Source organism: Myotis brandtii, unplaced genomic scaffold (genome assembly GCF_000412655.1).
Source record: "Myotis brandtii unplaced genomic scaffold, ASM41265v1 scaffold5, whole genome shotgun sequence".
Lineage (NCBI taxonomy): Eukaryota > Metazoa > Chordata > Mammalia > Chiroptera > Vespertilionidae > Myotis > Myotis brandtii.
The window spans coordinates 345,486-362,472 of record NW_005369060.1 but is presented as its reverse complement, the minus strand read 5'-3'; the positions used below and the strand labels follow the sequence as shown (position 1 = coordinate 362,472).

At 37.6% G+C, this 16,987-nt stretch overlaps 1 protein-coding gene across 2 annotated transcripts in view; it reads right to left on the bottom strand.

The window, feature by feature from the left end:
• MDGA2 (MAM domain containing glycosylphosphatidylinositol anchor 2) overlaps positions 1-16,987 on the bottom strand; it is a 528,724-nt gene that overhangs the window by 414,438 nt on the left and 97,299 nt on the right. The window contains exon 2 of one of the 2 annotated variants that reach the window (XM_014548202.1): positions 6,110-6,279. The gene's annotated coding sequence lies outside the window, so the exon portion shown is untranslated. Of the gene's footprint in view, positions 1-6,109; positions 6,285-16,987 lie in introns of both variants that reach the window. The other variant, XM_014548203.1, reaches the window with a different exon arrangement.

Below are 16,987 nucleotides of genomic sequence, written 5' to 3'. Positions count from 1 at the left end.
AAAAAAACTAAAACTTCGGAAACTTTTAAGATCTTCCTTTCGCTCTCACTGTTTTAAGTGCAGGCTGATGTGTTTTGATGTGAGCCGTGTTTACTCTGTCATTCCAGGCACTCAGTGGGCCCCTTCTAATGGAAAACAAACGCCCAAATACTACGATGGGAAATTTTCTTAAAGCATAATTTCTTCTTCTCTCTTTTCTCTGTTTGGAATAGTTATCCAAATGTTAGTTCAGCTGCACTAATTCTGCAATTCTTATCTTCTCTCTCTTGTTCCAACCCTTTGATTGTTAAATTTTGTTTTACTCTCTTTAAGAGTTTTTCCAATTTATCTTTCATCCCTTCTAATGATTTTTATTATCATTTTTAACATTCTAAGTGTTCTTTGATATTCTCTAAAAAATCCTGGTTTGTACTTTCCTCCTGTTATATGAATGCAATTTTTCTCTTCTGTTCTAAGAATACTAAGTAAAAAATCAATAATTTTATTTTGTCTTATATGTTAGCCCCCTGTATTATCTTTGTTTCCTGGATTCTTTTCCCATTTCTTTGCCTTGGTCTCTCTCATAACATTCTAAGTGTTCTTTGATATTCTCTAAAAAATCCTGGTTTGTACTTTCCTCCTGTTATATGAATGCAATTTTTCTCTTCTGTTCTAAGAATACTAAGTAAAAAATCAATAATTTTATTTTGTCTTATATGTTAGCCCCCTGTATTATCTTTGTTTCCTGGATTCTTTTCCCATTTCTTTGCCTTGGTCTCTCTCACTCACTCTCACTCTCGCTCTCCCTCTCTCTCTTTTTTTCTCAGAAGATTAAATGTCTAGTCTAGTTATCTTCTGGTATATTCACATCTAATAATCAGTTTTAAAAGAGCTTATTGGTAGCTTTGTTGATCAATAATAGTCTTAATTGTGAGTATATTTGCTTAGCTGTTTCAACAGGGCCCCTACTTTTCAGAAAAAGATAGCCTTTTCTTCAGAGTTCATCAGTTTTCCTAGACAAGAATTATCTAATTTTTTGACTAGAAGGCATTCTCTGACCAATAGTGAGAAGACTGTGATGAATATGTAAACTTTCACTTAATAACCCTTAATAATTACAGTGTTGCCTCTTATTTTTGATGATTCCAGAAATAATAAAATATGTTTTTATTGATTTGAGAGAGAGAGGAATACAGAGATACAAACATCAATGAAACAGATCAGTTGCCTCCTGCATGACCCCTATTGGGTATTGAGCCTGCAACTCGGCATGTGCCCTGAAGAGGAATCTAATGGGTGACCTCAACCACTGAACCACACTGTCTGGGTTGATTCCAGATTTTTTAATTCAAAGTTTCTCTGTACTCTATTGTTTTCTTCAGAGCTAATAGGTCTTTCCCTTTTTACAAAGTTCCTTTGGTTCAATGTCTCAGCAAACAAACAAAAAATAAAAACAAAGAATTACTCTTTTGTAGGGATTCACTGAGGAGTTGGCAGAAGACGAGAGGGGGTTAGGCATTGAACTGTATGTATGTGGAAGGAGATTTGGGTGTATAACTCTGCTTATATAGACTTTCAACCAATTCTTTTGATTTTAGACTCAATTATACTCTCACTCTAAGAACTAAATGGTGTCTCCAATTCTTGAGCCTTTTAAAGATTCTGTCGCATAAGCATACCTAGTTCTATCCATACTGACAGCTTTGATTTAAGCTTTCTCTGGTCTGCTAAGCAGTGGCCATTTCTTGACCCAATTCTTTTCCTTCATAATTGTTTTTCTGCCATCTCCTTTCTCATTCTCTCTACCCTTGTTGATATGTGTTTTGTTGTTGTGACTGATGTTTTACCCTTTTACTATTGTTTTAGTATGGCTGCACAGGGAGAAGACATAAAGAATGCATATGATTAAAACAACAGGGTTAGCCCTAGCCATTTGGCTCAGTGAATAGAGTGTTGGCCTGTGGATTGAAGTGTCCTGCGTTCGATTCCGGTCAAGGGCACATGCCCAAGTTGTGCACTCAATCCCAGTGGGGGGCATGCAGGAACCAGCTGATCAATGATTCTCTGTCATCATTGATGTTTCTATTTCTCTCTCTCTCTCTCTCTCTCTCTCTCTCTCTCTCTCTCCCTTCCACCCTAAAATCAATAAAAAAATATATTTAAACAAAAAAATAAAAGCAGCAGGTTTAAAAAAACTAATTCTACATGTTTCTCTTAAACATATAGCTGTTATTTTTCAGAATCTCATAAGAAAATAGCTTCTCAGGGTCTGATAACTGGATGCTCAGAGCCTAGTGTAATTGATTGGCTTTTGATAAAAAATATTTGTATACTAGACTAGGTCAGATATTATGAAAAAAATTTTAATTCATTATGTGATTATGAAATCTGCCTCTTTATAAATATACTATTATTAAAGAATTACACTTCAGATAATTCTTATAATGCTTTTATAATTTTTAGGGAAAAAAGATAGGTTATATTAAATTGAGGAACATAATTATAATATTTTTTCAAAATAATAATACAGAAACAATCATATTCTTGTTTACAATAGTAAACAAAAAATAAATTTGCAATTGCTTTATAAAATCAAAATGAACCACAAGAAATTTTAGAAAATAAAGTTGGGAGAATTACTAATTTACATTATTTAATTTCCTCAAATTCATTAAAATATTGATATAGTGTCACAAATATTTCAAAATATCTGTCTAATAAAAATAGCCTCACTTTATATCAATCAATTGTAGCAGATTCCTCTTTCCTGAAAGTAAATTTCTTCATCAAAATAATAAGGGCTTATAACTTTAGATAGGTATTAGCTGTCAAGTCTAGAAAGTAATGATCAGAACATGCAATTTAATGAGATATATATTTTCAGAATTAGGAAAATACTCCAGGACTAGTGATGGCCAGAAAATTAATATTTTGTGAGGCAATTTTTATAGGCAACCTATCACAAGAAATTAAAGGCTAAATTATAATATTATTTATTTTAAAAATTGTTATATCCATGCCATAGTCACCTCAATTTGTTATTGCAAATATAATCCTTACCTGCAGATATTTTTAAATTTTATTTTATGCCCATCTTGTGTTTTAAGTTCTCTTGATATTGATGAAAGTTCCACTTATGGAACCAATTTAGAAAATGAAATATAAATGCATCCAGTACAGGTGATTATTCTAAAACCATGACTCCAACAGGAAAATAGGTCCTATTGTTTTAGCATTTCCTAAAATACTTAAAGCAAAGGGCCTGAAATAAAGTAGCTCACTTGTTTATGATTTATAAAAATGACTATCCAATCAAGCAGTCCCACATCAAATAAAAATCCACGCACCGTTATATGTAACACTGTAATCTCATTTTAGGCACCAAGGTTGCCAAATTTAACATAGCATTAATAAGTTAACCCCCTCCTTATTAACAGTGATAGGACTTGTTTAAACTTGTAAAGTTTCACGTACAGGAAAACATACTTAAACCTAAAAACTGTCGTCTTCAAGTAGGTCATATTTGGAACAGGTGAATTCATCAGATAGGCCTAATTGTCTTTATTGTGTTCTTATCAGTCAGAAATTTTTGCAAAATTATTATCTGAAGGAGTTTATTTATCCAAACTTTCAAGAAAGGCATAACTCCTGAAAACACATGTCTTGGTCCCATAAGAAGATCTCTGGCATTCCTTGGAAAATTTACATCCATAGAGCCCATAATTGAATACATTTTATTGTCCTATATAATATAATTTTAGACAGCTTTCTAATAAATCCTAGCCACCAAAAAATACTGAAAATAGTGCTTCATCATGGTTTGCATCACAGTGACATTTCACTTAAACAACATAGAACAAATGGTAGTTCAGGTTAGTGGGAAACATCCTAGAGGAAGTCAGAGAAGTAGGGAACAGAGCTAGTGCCTTCAGAAACATGACACAGCCCCACACTATTAGGGATTGACAAAACTGGAAGACCATTGCTATCATTCCCACCAAACTGTGCAATAGCAACTAAGTCATTGAGGCACTCCTGAGTCTAGACAGCCAGAGATACGAACAGATAGAAGAGTGGGTGCAATGCAGAATAGTACTGAAAAGGCTTTGTAGGAAGAAGGGGAGAAGGGAATGTTTTTAAGAGTCCTTAAAAATGTCAGTTCCCTCTTTGTATTAGATTGTTAACCAAGATATATTTTAAAATTGTTATTATTAAACCTATTGTGGCAATACAAGTCACAAACTCTTATTCATAACCTTTGGGGAGTGTTTTTCGGAATATTTCAGATTTAAGAAAGATAATATGGTACATTTACCATGTATTATATGACACACTCAGTTGGATATGGGGCAAAGCTGTGTAATCAAAGACATTTTTTCCTGAGTAAAACATGTGAGTATTTATAAAAAGTAGGGTAAATAAACTGTATAAAGAACCTTCTATTTTTTTTCTATTACAGTTAGTTCAGGTCAGATGTTGCCATCTAACTAGATCACATCAAGTTTTGCTAAAAGAAGTTACCAACAAACCTAACAAAATAAAACAAAACAACATATACCCATTTAGTTTTCAGAACTTTTTAGATTTTAGAATTGTAATTAAGGTATTAAAGTTGTGTGTTTTAAAAATTTATGACCAAATTACAATGATAAAATGCTTCTATAATATAACTTCTAAGTGGTTATATTATAGAAGCATTTAATTCATTTAAAGTAAATTTAGTTTAAAATTATATATGAATAGAAATACTAAAAATATTTTTAAAAGTATATGTAACTGGAAATATTTGATCAGGAGAAGGTGCTATACTGAGGTTGGGAAGTGTAAGGGTGAGGCCAAGCTGTGTGCCAGTGGGGATAGGAAGATGACATGCAGATGCCCAAGTTACTCCAAGGAATGCTTAGGGGGCTAGAAAAATGGATTTCTTCTCTCTCATCCCTTCCAGAAAGGCAGCAAGCACCTGAATGTGGAAGGTTCATCACAAATAAAGCCCTGTCACCCAATGCTCAGTCACCTGAATAATTAATGATATTCAACATGGGATCTGATAATCTTGTGTAGTTCCAATCACTTTCCTAACTATGCAACACCTGTCATGCATTGAAAGAAAAGGAGATAGAACAGAATGAAATATAGGTAGTAAACCTGGAATTCTTTACTTGTTACTTATTCCTGAATTACTTTAAGGCAAGAAAAAAATCCTTTTATTCTAACACTAAGGAGTTAATAAATAAAATTTAAGTTCTTCTAAAGCAGCGGTTCTCAACCTGTGGGTCGCGACCCCTTTGGAGGTCGAACAACCCTTTCACAGGGGCCAGTCCTGTGGGTCGATCAGAAAACACATATATAATTACATATTGTTTTTGTGATTAATCACTATGCTTTAATTATGTTCAATTTGTAACAATGAAATTGGGGGTCACCACAACATGAGGAACTGTATTAAAGGGTCGTGGCATTAGGAAGGTTGAGAACCACTGAAAAGAGACAATGGAATGGTGAATAAACCTGTTCAAAATATCAAAATGATTGCAGGTATTTAATTTGTTTTGGTGGGGAAGAAAGTAAAGAGAACAAAAGGATTTTAAGTGTATTTGTTAACAGCAAAAAGTGGAAAAATGAGACTAAGAACTAAAAAAAATCAATAAACACTTTCCACTTGGCACATTTTTCAAGGTTCTGATTATTTTCAACAGAGTTGGATCAAAACCAGTCTACACAGAGATTTTGGTATTTTACTATCAAATAGCTCTATATATATGATAAGCATTTAAAAAATAAGAATAGCTAAAATCACAAATGTGTAAAATTAACAAAACAAATTATAGTATGTAGAGCATGTTCCTTTAAACAAATATAAATGTAGCAAATATGCTAACATGTAAAGATAAGAAAGATATACATTCAACACTACTAATTCATTGGTGAAATACTCAATTATATTTATTGTTTTATTCATTTGGTTCTTAAATGTTCTTTAAATAATATGTATTATTTTATCATAAAATTATGAAATTTTCTATAGGATTTTTTTTCTTTGGGAAATATATTAAATGAGGTATCATTATCTTATATACCTCTCATTCTCAACTAAATAGTGCTTAATGAGTTTTCTGGAAAGTTTACTTACAGTACACATCCACTCTGATTGACTTTATCGCTGGGGACCCCAAGCCATTCTCTGCTTTACAGTAATACCGGCCTCCTTGGTTTCGCTGAATATTTGTAATCCTTAAAGTCTCATTGAAGACACTTGAGTCTTGGAATCTGTCAGAGGCACTTCCTGCTGTTTTGGTCCACCTGATCTGAGCAAGCATCAACAAAGATTGTTACTTTAGGTTGGTTTTCTCAAAGAAATATCAAAAATCAAATCATTTGAAGAATTTTCTTTCAGAACTACTACACTGCCATCCCTGGCCAGTTAATAAAAATTAAAAAGAAACATTTATATATATAACTAACTTATAAAATTATAAGTGCAATGTTATCATTGTATAGTGTATGTAATATTAATTCAATTGCATAGAGTTTATCAATAGCTTAATCAGTGTAGAGGACAAATAAATCCTATATAATAAAGAGGTAATACGCAAATTGACTATCATGCCCTCGCACAAGATGGCTGTCCCCATGTGGTCACAAGATGGCCACCAAAAGATGGCTGGCAGGAAAGGGCAGTTGTGGGTGATCAGGCCAGCAGTGGGGGCAGTTGGGGGCAACCAGGCAAGCAGGGGAGGGCAGTTGGAGGTGACCCGGCCTGCAGGGGGTGGAGGGTAGTTGGGAGGGACCAGGCCGGCAGGGGGGGGCAGTTGGGGTGATTGGGCCAGCAGGGGAGGGCAGTTGGGGGCAATTGACAGACAGGGGAGCAGGCATCAATCAGGCTGGCAGGGGAGTGGTTAGGGGTGATCATGGATTGTGAGAGGCATGTCCGACTGACTGGCAATCGGCCATCCCCCGAGGGGTCCCAGATTGGAGAGGTTGCAGGCTGGGCTGAGAGACACCCCTCCCCAGTGCACTAATTTCATGCACTGGGGTTCTAGTATAATATAAAAGAAGTTAAAGATATGTAGAGTAGTCACCCCTAATCTGTAGTTCCACTTTCTGCCATTTCAGTTACCTGTGGTCAACCCCAGTCTGAAACATTCCATGGAAAATTCCAGAAATAAATTATTCATATGGTTAAGTTGCATGCTGCTGTTCTGAGCTACATAATGAAATCTCACACCATCCCACTCTATCCTGCCTAGGTTGTGAATCACTTAGTAGTCTTCAGTTATCACATCTCCTGTTAATGATATCACAGTGCTTGTGCTTAAATAACCCTTATTTTATTTAATAATGGTTACTAGCCCATTCACATAACTTTTATTACAGTATATTGGTATAATTGTCCTATTTTTATTATTAGTTATTATTGTTAATCTCTTACTTTGCCTAATTTATAAATGAAGGGATGCATGTATAAGAAAAAACAGTATATTAGTATATAGGGTTCCTTAATATCTACAGTTTCAGGTATCCACTGAGTGTCTTATAAATACATCTGAGAGCAAGTGGGGATCTACTGAAGTAAGTTGTAAATAGTAATTAGTTTCTCTTTCTTGTTGGGCACTTAAATTTTTTTTTTATATTTTCCAAACCCTGTAAAGTACTTTTAATTTATTAACACAGGTACTAGAGGTAGGCTCTCAATATCTTTTTGGACAAGCTTCATTATTTTATTTTAATTTTTCTGCTTGATTTGGATAATCCTATATAATAAAATGCTAATATGCAAATAGACTGAACAGTGGAACAACCAACCAAACAACCTGTCGCTATGACATGCACTGACCACCAGGGAGCGCATGCAGAACATAGCAGGCATCAGCAGCAGGCGGCAGAGTGTGGAACATGGTGGGCGTAGGCCACAGTGGGATGGTGGAGCAGGTGAATGAGGGCGCCAGACCAAAGTGGGATGCCGGTTGCTGTCATAAGGGCGAGCCTCTGGCAGTGACTGAAAATTCTTTGCTCCCATGTGTCTCCGTGCCCCCCAGCACTCACACCTGCTGCTGGTGCCGGCCCCACTCCCACCCACTGCCGGCCCCAGAGCTGCCTCTCGCACACGCTGCCAGCAACAGCCCTGCTCACACCTACTGCCAGTGCTGGAGCCGCTGCTAGCACCCACTGCCAACGCCAGCCCCACTCACACCCACAGCTGGTGCTGGAGCTGCCACTTGCTCTCACTGCCAGTGCCCTGCACCTGTCCCAATTGCTCGATGCCATCAGCGGGTGCGAGAGGCAGCTGCCAGCCCCGATTGCCCCCTGGGGTCTTCACCACCTCTCCCTGCTCCTGAGGGGTGATCAGGGAAGCAGCCACCGCTTGCACCCGCTGATGGTGTGGGCCCCAATCGCTGTGCACCAGTGGGTGCGAGCAGGGCCAGTGCCGTCAGCACGTGGGAGCGGTGATGGCGGAAATGGGGCTACCAGCAGACAGGGGACCAGGGGCCGTGGCAGAAGGGGCAGGTTGGGGGTGCGGAGGATGGGCCGAAACCTGCCCCTGTGCCCATTGCAGCCTCACAGCCCATAGTTCCTTTCAAGGTGCATGAATTCATGCACTAGGCCCCTAGTTTAAGAATATTGCTGTAATGGCTTATTGAGAGTACTAGAGGCCCAGTGCATGAAATTCGAGCATGGGGAGGGGGTCTCTCAGCATGGCCTGCACCCTCTCACAATCCGGGACATCCCTCTCACAATCTGGGACCTCTGGCTCCTAACTGCTCACCTGCCTGCCTGCCTGATCTCCCCTAACTACTCACCTGCCTGCCTCATCACCCCTAACCACTCTGCCTGCCTGCCTGATTGCCCCTAACCCTCTGTCAGCCTGCCTGTTTGCCCCTAACCACCTCTGCCTCATCCCTTACTGTGGTGGCTTCTCCAGAAGGCATCTAGAATGACGTCTAGAAGGTCATTCAGCTGTCCAGTCTAATTAGAATATTATGCCTTTATTATTATAGATATGTAATTTTACACACCTGGTTGTTGAAAATCCTTTTTTATGGCTTTGCTTTAATAAGCCCACAAATGACTTGTCAGTTTTGATCATTAGAATTCACTTTACATCAATAATTATTTCCAAAAAATGTGCAAATTTCCCCAAAGAGAACACCTCTATTACACTGCCAAAGCATTTTGAATATATAAAACATTCAATTATAAACAATACCTTCTTTTAAACACAGCTGTGTACAGCAGACTTAGTTTGTGCTAGCAATAAAGACACATTTAACTCAAGTTTTGTGTTATTTTAATTTATAAAACCTGAACAAAAGCCGCATGATGGTACTGTAAATGATACAAAATAAGAAGTAAAAATAATTTTTTATCTCTTTGTCCCTGCTGTACAATATATATTTTCTTGTTTTTATTTTTATGTTGAGAAATGGCAGATAGAAATCCTCTAAAAACACACATGCAGAACCATGGAAAAAATACCACTAAAAACAGTCTTCAAAATTGAAATCCTGTAATACCATTATTTAAGCTATTTTCATATAATATTAAATTATGATCTAGTAACATTAAAAGTATCTTTAAAAAGTTATCTAAATAATTAAAATATCAGTATGAATATAATCATACTTGCCCTTATTTGTGAGTAAAATGAAAATATTACTTAGAGATAATGAAAACTCAGTAATTCACAAAATTAAATATCAAACGTTTATTCAACACCTACTCTATGCATGGAGTATACACAGAAGTAAAAGACATGATTTCTGATTTCTAGTAGTTTATATGCTGATTACTAATATGCTCATAAAAACACAGGATATAACTAGGAACCTAGTTTGATAACTAGCATTTCTATGATGAAATCTAGGATTCTATTTTTTTAAAAATTTCAAAATCTGAAGGCAACCAAGTAAGAAAGATTTAAATAAACAAATTATATATTTTTCTTGTATAGAAATATGCCAATTCTATGATAATATATATTTCTAAGATAGAAATAAAACATAATTTCAATTAAAATAGTGAGTGTCCTTTGAGTAGCATAATAAGCAAAATTGATTTGAAAAATAAATATTTCATTAAACAAAAAGTTCTGGATAAAAAGTTAGGGAAATAACCTAGAACTTTCAGATATTAAAAATATGTTAAGATACAATGATTAAGTTGTATATTACTGGCACAATAATAGAAATTGTTTGGGAATAGGGGAGAGACCAAGACCATGAGTGCACTTGTGTGTGTTGGTGTGTGTGTGTGTGTGTGTGTGTGAGAGAGAGAGAGAGAGAAGAAGAAGAAGAAGGAGGAGGAGGAGGAGGAGGAGGAGGAGGAGGAGGAGGAGGAGGAGGAGGAGGAGGAGGAGGAGGAGGAGGAGGAGGAGGAGGAGGAGGAGGAGGAGGAGGAGGAGGAGGAGGAGGAGGAGGAGGAGGAGGAGGAGGAGGAGGAGAAGGAGAAGGGGAAGGAGGGGAAGAAGAAGAGGAGGAGAAAGGTGAGAGAAAGGGAGAAGAGACAGACTAGCACCTATCAAACTTTTTGGTCTTAAAAATTATTAAGGACTCCAAATAGCTTTTGTTTATTTGAATAATCCATTCATAATTTTATATTAGAAATTAAAACTGAGACCATGTTAAAATGTACATTAATTCATTTAAAATTATATTAATAAATTAATAAAATGTTAATATAAGTAACATTTTAAATCAGAAAACCATATTTTCCAAAACAAAAAATAGAGTAAAAACAATTAAATTGTTTTATAAGTCTTCAAATCTCAATAATATTTAGTTTAATGGAAAATATTCAGCTGAATAATCATATCAACTTCTGTATGCAACATGTTGCTTTGTTTGAAACATTTGAAGAAAATCTGACCTTTAGTTGGCTGTTAAAGGAAAAAAAAATTCAATAGCCTTCTCAGGTAACAGTGAATAGTCTTCTTTAGTATCACATTAAAACTCTGTAAGTGGTAGTTTCCTAACATTTGCATGCAAACTGGAATCCGTAACCATATCAATGACCTTTTGACACTCTGTTACATTAAAATCCATTGGTCTATCCTGAACTTTGTATACATTTTTCATTCATACATGATTTCATAACATTGTGCAGTAGTCATTTGGATAATATAAATTCACTGAGTTATGCCGATCTTTCAAATATTGACATATTTCATTATGTATCAGAAGTCATGTTTATTAATATCATCATGAGTCTCTTTAGAATAGTATTTATGTTTATTAATATCATCATGAGTCTCTTTAGAATAGTATTTAAAGCATTGAGGAGCTGTCGTGCTTTTCCAAATTTTATCATTAGTAAAAAATATTGATTTGGTGTTTTCTTTGGAATGGCAGGTTTACTTCATTCATATTTGATAAAATATTTGCCAAATACCCATTATTAAATAACTATACCTTGTATAACAATCATTCTTTTAAATTAAAAACACTATTCTATGAAAAAGTGGCTAATTCACTACAAAACTTAAATACACTAGTCCTTACTTACGTAAGACAACACTGTATTTTAGTTAGTAGCAGAAATGTTTTATAGGAATTTTCCATTTTGCCACTCAGAATATTAAAAATACAGTAGTCAAATTTCAAGATGTCAAACATTTTTTCTCTACTTATAAAAAATAAGTATTAAAAGGAAATATTCTTGAGTCATAGAAAGACATGTCTACTTATTGAGAGGGCTTAACAATTTATATGTCTAATTGGTGAGAAAAGACACCCCAGACATATTCTGATAAAAATTGTGACTTCAAAGTCTACAAAGAAAATTTTATGGGCTTCCAGGCAGAAAGAATGTCTGATCCTGTTCCTTCCCTAAAGTTGACTCTCCCCTTCCTTTGTTAGAGACCCAAATTATCCATTGAGCTCATGGCTGCCCAGGACAGAGAAAACATTTTCCAGTTTACCCATTAGACTAGGTTCTTGCCTGTGTGTTTCAAGCGGAAATGTCCTTACAGAAAAGCAGGACTTAAAATTTTGCTCATTTCAACACATTTTCACTGGCTCACATATTGGACCATGAGCTTATTTGGAATAAAAATCAAGCACAGAGAAACAATGAAATAAAAATCTGAATTCCTGACATCACAGAGTTGTACCTAACTGCCATGAATTATTTATAGCTCTGTACTTCTACATGAAAAATAAGACAAATTATACTTTATGTTATATATACTTTCTGAGCATTTTCTATGACTCAGAGGCAAATAAATAAACTAATCTGAAACCTTTGATTTTGAAAAAAAATTTAAAAGTATTTAACATTAATACATCATCATTTGATAGATAAGTATGGTTCACCTGGATATTATACAACTTACAATTTAAGTACTGAATAAAGTTTCTTAAAATCAAAAAGACAGAATGAGAGGATTTGTAATATCCTAGCAAAACCTCGGGGTTTGGAACCGGTGGAGGACACAAAAAAGAGGTAAAACTCTTAATGCGTTGTGGGAAGGAAAAGGAAGGAGAGAAGTAAGTTATCTAAAATCTTAAACTCCAAGAGAGTTAGAAGAGGCAAGAGTGTTTCTTATGGGAGAAACAGTAGGTAATTTGTTTAGAAATACCAATAGAATCATAAATGTCTAATTAAAATAATTTTTAAAATGCACAATTCCAGCAATGGGAGGGAAAATGAGGTAAAAGTGAAAAGAATAGAAATTTGATAAAATGACCAAAATTAAAGCAAAGGAAAAAGAGAAATTATATAATCCTATATAATAAAAGCCTAATATGCAAACTGACCGAACGGCAGAATGACCAGGCGGAACAACCGGTTGCTATTTGACCAGGGGGCAGACGCTCAACACAGGAGCTGTCCAAAGCCCACAGGCCCCAGGAAAGCCAAGGTGGGTGCCAGTAGGGGACCCCAATCTCCCTGCTGGTTGCCCCCCAGAGGGAGGCGACTGGTGGTGGCGGCAGGGGGAGGGGCCTGTGAGTAGGCGGCGCTAGGCCAGCCAAGTCGGGTGCTAGCGGGGCCCCCCGGTTGACCCGCAGATTGGCCCTGATTGCTGGCCAGGCCTAGGGACCCTGCCCGTGCATGAATTTCATGCACTAGGCCTCTAGTTTTAAATAAATAAGAACCATAGAGTACGAGTAAGATGAAAACAGTTGCATCAGTCATAGTTCAAATGTGAACAGATTGATTTGCACATTACAAGAGTCTATTAAACTGGATTTAAAAGTAACAAGTTTACTAGTATATGCTGTTTACCAAATATATATGTCTCTATATAAATGTAATTATATAAATTATACTTATATAATTTAAATGCTTATAAAACATACTAGTATAATGTATACATATAATTTGTATATTATATGATAACTGGACTTAAAAGTAAAAACAAGTTTTTATGCTGTTTACCAAATATATATATAATCTAATATATATTAAAACAAGGTGGCAATAAAAGATTGGAAAAAAGATGTGGACAAAGTGGTAACAGAAATATGTAAATTATAATCAATCAGTCAGCAGTGATAATATATACAATAAGATTAAATTAATAAGAAATTTGCAATTAAAAACATTAACAGGGAAAAAAGGTCATTACTTTATGTAATGTTAAAAGTCACAACTGATAGCAGAAACATTTTTATTAACTTGTATGCAATAAAGTACATAGTAACTAAAGTTATAAGATAAATTAAAAACAATAGAATTTGAGAAACATATAGCTGCAGTGGGAAATTCCAATACTTATGTGAGAAGTAGACAGTTCTAGATGATACAGTTTTTACTATTCAGCTTAAAAATAAGTAACATAGAGAAATTGAAAAATATAATCAGCATATAATTCAAAGAGAAAATTAAAAAGTTGCTGAATATCTAGATGTTAATGAATAGGAAGCATTTCAAGCTAAAGTCTATGAATCCAGTAAAAGGAGCGCATAGAGCAGTGGTTCTCAACCTTCCTAATGCCGCGACCCTTTAATACAGTTCCTCATGTTGTGGTGACCCCAAACCATAAAATTATTTTCATTACTACTTCATAACTGTAATTTTGCTACTGTTATGAATTGTAATGTAAATATCTGATATGCAGGATGTATTTTCATTGTTACAAATTGAACTAATTAAAGCATATTGATTAATCACAAAAACAATATGTAATTATATATGTGTTTTCTGATGGTCTTAGGCGACCCCTGTGAAAGGGTCGTTCAACCCCCAAAGGGGTCGCGACCCACAGGTTGAGAACCGCTGGCATAGAGGAAAACATAAACCTTAAATATCTCCTATAATAAGAAATGTATAAATAAGTGAATAATAAAAAAGACATTCATCTTATTTATTTTAATTTATTGTAGGTTGCTGGTAAACTAAACTAGTATTTGTTATGCAAGAAGTGAAGAACTAATTCATCATTATTTTAATTTCTTCACCTGAAGTGTCCTATGAGCTAGCCTGCATTGGGTGCACAGAATGTCATTGGAGAGGCAACAAAATACACAGGGAGTACCACTAGAAGACTTCATGGATAATTCAACTCTAGATTCCAGCAATTAATTTGGTAGATTATCCGCATATATCTGTTGAATGAATATATAGCACTTAAACTGAAATTTGGGGTGGTGGATTTAGTGGTAAGATAGACAATGAACGGCAATTTATACAAGATGAAAGTTAGACTCAGTCCTGTACTTAAAAAAAAAAATCTGGAGTGAGGCAGGTCAATGTGTACTTAATGGCTTTGCTCAGAGACTCAGACTCATTAGAGGTGGCTTCCCCCATCATGTGTTGCTTGAGTTTAAGCTCCAAAATATCAGCTATAGATCTAGCTGTCACATCCATTCCTAGCAGAAGGAAGGAGGAAAAGACAACAATGCCTGCTAGTTGTCTTTTACAGAAAATTCTAGGATGCTGCCTCGTGACACTTCTGCTTACATCATGTAGTTATACCCAGTCCCTAGCTATTAGATAGGCCGGGAGATGTACTCCTTGCCACACATGGCACCTCCCTTCCACCCATTGCTGAAACCTGATGGTTCCATAACTCTCAACAAAAGGGAGAAGGGATATTTAGAACAACTACTGGTCCCATGGTGGGAATAAAATATATACAATTTCTGATATGCTGCATTATTAAATATGATTGTGTTTAAATCCTGTTACAGTGACATTAACTAACAATTTCTATAAAAATAACATCAACAAAAAAAAAGATACCCATTTTAGGAAACACCATTTTACTGTAATTTCCTACCTAATTGGAAGAAACAACAGGAAGATGCTCTTAGGTTTTAGAAAACTAGAGGCCTGGTGCACGGATTTGTGCATGAGTGGGGTTCAGTGAGGGGTGGGGGAGGCTGCGGGCAGATGGCCGACCAAGCCTCCAGTCAGGGTGGGGGTTGATGGGAGGCAGGCCCCACCCCCGATGGGGGTGATGAACTCCTTTAGCTTTTTCTTGTCTGTGAAGCTATTTATCTGGCCTTCGATTCTAAATGAGCTTTGCTGGGTAGAGAAGGGCATGGCAAGAAATATTCAAAGTGACAAAGAGCAAGGACCTGCAGCCAGGGTGCCCTTCCTTTTGAAAGGATGTGGCTGCTCCGGGAGCCCAGGCTTCCATCTTGTGAAACTCGGGTCAGTCTTTGCATTGGGTGAGTGGAATCGCTGAGGCCTATTTGAGAGTCACCAAGGCTGGGAGGTGATCTCGGAACAGTTAAAAACACATTCGTGAAGGGATGTTATGGGTTCTCTCTCATCAAAAAGCCCACGCGTGTCTGTGCTACACCAACAGGTTTGCTTTAACACTGAAACCTCCATCCACAAGCCCACCCACCTCCAGGAGCTAGCGGGAGGTTGAAAGTGGCCGTGGGTAGATGAGGCCGGTGCCAGGCCACCTGGCAGGTGTCAGCGGTCGGCTGTCTGAGCCCCAGGCATGGGGAGACCTGCTCTGACATCACACCACGTGGAGGATTTCAGGGCATTGGCAGTGGCTTCAGAGTTTGTTGCTATTTTGTTTTATTTTTTATCTCCTTTTCCCTTTAAATCTCTCCAGGTTGCCTGCATATGGGAGAGGAGCAGCCTTTGCAGCCTCCTCAGTGGAGAGTAGGCCTCCGATCTGGGTTCACACACAGCCAGACAGAGTCCTGTTTAGAAACACGTGTAGGTCTTGCATTATTTGTGCTATTACCGATAAAGAGGGTTTTAGATTCTGGCACTTAAATATGTTTCCTGCTTATCCACGAGGGTAGGAGGCAGAGCGCAGCCACAGTTCTTCACTCACTCACAGGCCTCCGTCCAAGGGCAGCGATGCAGGTGCTTTGCTCACAGGGGCCGGGGAGCAGGATCGGGCAGCAAATGCAGAACACGGCCATCCATGGCCTGCTTTTCCCAGAACTTATGCGTCTGTGGGACATGACGTTTATCACATGCTGTTTCTCCATGTGCGTGGTCAGTACGGGTTCCTGAATCAGGCTTCCTTCTGCAGCATTGTGGTGGTAGGGGGAAGACCGCATGAAGGTGTGAACACAACCTGTGTGGACTTCTTACCGAGTGCCTTCTGTGTACCTTCTGTATACCTGGCAGGTGTCTCCCCTCAGAAGGGGTGCCAACAGGTCAGTCGTGTGCTCCCTATGTCTGCCACCAGCAGGTGAGGGGTGCGATGGGGAAAGGGTTGGCTGGGGGCGGAGCCACAGGAGGTTGGGGGTGCAGATCAGGCCCTGGATCAGGCTGGTTGGCTGCTGCAGTGCATGTCATAACCACCGGTGGTTCCGGTTGTTCTGCCATTGGGTGGCTGGGCTTTTATATTATACTAGAGGCCCGGTGCACAAAAATTTGTGCACTCGGGGGGCGGGGGGAGGGGGGTCCCCCAGCCCGGCCTGTGCCCTCTCGCAGTCTGGGACCCCTCGGGAGATAACGACCTGCTGGCTTAGGCCTGCTCCCGGGTGGCAGAGGGCAGGCCCAATCCCTAAGTGCAGCCCCTGGTCAGGCTCAGAGCAGGGCCGATTGGGGAGTTGGGGCGCCGCCCCGTCATGCACAGAGCAGGGCAGAT